This window comes from Mus caroli, chromosome 1, assembly GCF_900094665.2.
Source record: "Mus caroli chromosome 1, CAROLI_EIJ_v1.1, whole genome shotgun sequence".
In the NCBI taxonomy this organism is placed as follows: domain Eukaryota; kingdom Metazoa; phylum Chordata; class Mammalia; order Rodentia; family Muridae; genus Mus; species Mus caroli.
In genome coordinates, this window is record NC_034570.1 from 47,221,802 (window position 1) to 47,223,717 (window position 1,916).

Below are 1,916 nucleotides of genomic sequence, written 5' to 3' on the forward strand. Positions count from 1 at the left end.
TCATGCGTTTAACAAATTGTATCTTATATCTTGGGTATCCTAAGTTTTTGGGCTAATATCCACTTATCAGTGAGTACATATTGTGTGAGTTCCTTTGAGAATATGTTACCTCACTCAGGATGATGCCCTCAATTTATTTTAAAATATTACATTTATTCAAAGATGCTATATTTCAAAAGTCAAGAAGTAGCTGGAGTAAGACACTAACTTGAGGTATACAAAGGAGCCCAGCTTGAGACATTCCAAAAAGCCCCAGCTTATCATATACAAAGTAACCCAAAGGAGGAAAAGCAAAACCAACCACAGGAAAGGCTGTGATAGGGAAGGAAAAGAAAGTCAGAAACATACATTTCTATCATGTGTTGAATTCCCCCTGACAAAGTAAAATATTTGACAAAAATAGGAACAGAGGCACAGATCTATGTTCAGTCCTGTATTATATGTGAGTTTGGTCTCCATCAAAGCCTGGAGCTCTACAAAGGCTTTGCTTCTGTCAGCATAAGATAGAAACAGCACTCATCCCAGGTGGCATTTTAAGTACTGACTTTTGGTCAAGTGACATGATGACTTGGTTTTCTAGTTATAACTGGCTATTGAGAGATCTGGGGTTTAAGCAACTGAAATGACCACAAATACAACATATGAATTCTAGTTGAAATTAAAAGAGAACTTTAAATTTTTAATTTGCAAGAACATTTGAAATTGTTCATCAAAGAACCTTCTCTGTACAGCAAAGTGAGCCGATTACAGAAACCCACAACTGGACATGATACAGAGAAAGCTGTGTTGGAGAGAGCTCATCCCTGCTGGGCAGATGCATCTGTGATACAGCTCCTGCACCTATGGCTCAGGGACATCAGAGAAAGGGGGGGGGGGCAGAAAGATTCTAACATCCAGGTTACGAGAAAGTCTGATTGATGTCATCTCTCTTAGAAAGGGGTACATAAACCAAGACTGGAACAAAAGCAATATGAATAGAAATGTTAACATGGATGGGAAAATCTCACAAGGTCCCACCAGAGACAAGGAACACAGGCAACTAGTGACTGCCAAGAGAAGGAGAATTAGTCTTTCCCAGGGATGAGTTCCTGACTGTTTATCTAACACAAAGTGGTCAGCCCTGCAATCATACATACAAACAACAAAAATGGACTCCGCAGGTTGTACTTATATATCTCTGTATGTGTGTTCGGGTGTGTATATGCGTGTGTATAAAACAATAATTTAGGAAAAAGAGGCTATCAATTTGAGAAGGAGACATGGGAGGGATTGAAAGAAGGAAGGAATGGGAAAGGAGAAAAGATATAATATTTTAATCAAAATGTAAAAATAAATATTAAAAATTAATTTGCAGAAAGCTATGAAGGGAAACTGTGGGGGAAACATGTTCTTAAAGGTGTACATGTGTATTAGTGTTTTTCAGCCAGTGGTCACCTTTGGGTTTTATGGTTCACAGTACAGATAAGTTTGATTAACTACATTCATAAATTATTTAAGTAACTAAACTTGATTTGTTAAACCTAAGATAAAAATACAACAAGGGTAAAAATGCAAAGCTATCAGGCTCCCTGCTGCAGGGAATGTTAGTGTGCCTCTCTAAAGTCTCTCTAAATCTTGCTTGTTTTCCCTTTGCAAAATTGTAGAAATACAATATAGAATTCACTTTAGTGAGCATTTGAGATCCAATATTAACTGAAGACTTTCTTAAGGGATACCACTAAAATTTTCTAATTTTTCAACTTGCTGCGAGTTTAAAGTTAATACATCTTAAATTTTAGAATATGCATTCCAACTATTAAGTTTTTAGACAGAAAGAAAGTCTAGGGCCAACTTTTCTGAAAACGCATGTTGACACTTGCTGTGGCACAGTTTACTAACACTTTCTAAACTCTTAGCTTCTGATCTTAATGTTAGTA

General features: G+C 36.7%; 1 protein-coding gene across 1 annotated transcript in view; it reads right to left on the reverse strand.

The window, feature by feature from the left end:
• The window catches only part of LOC110295232 (dynein heavy chain 7, axonemal-like), a 151,034-nt gene that overhangs the window by 144,488 nt on the left and 4,630 nt on the right, over nucleotides 1–1,916 (reverse strand). The window lies entirely within an intron of this gene.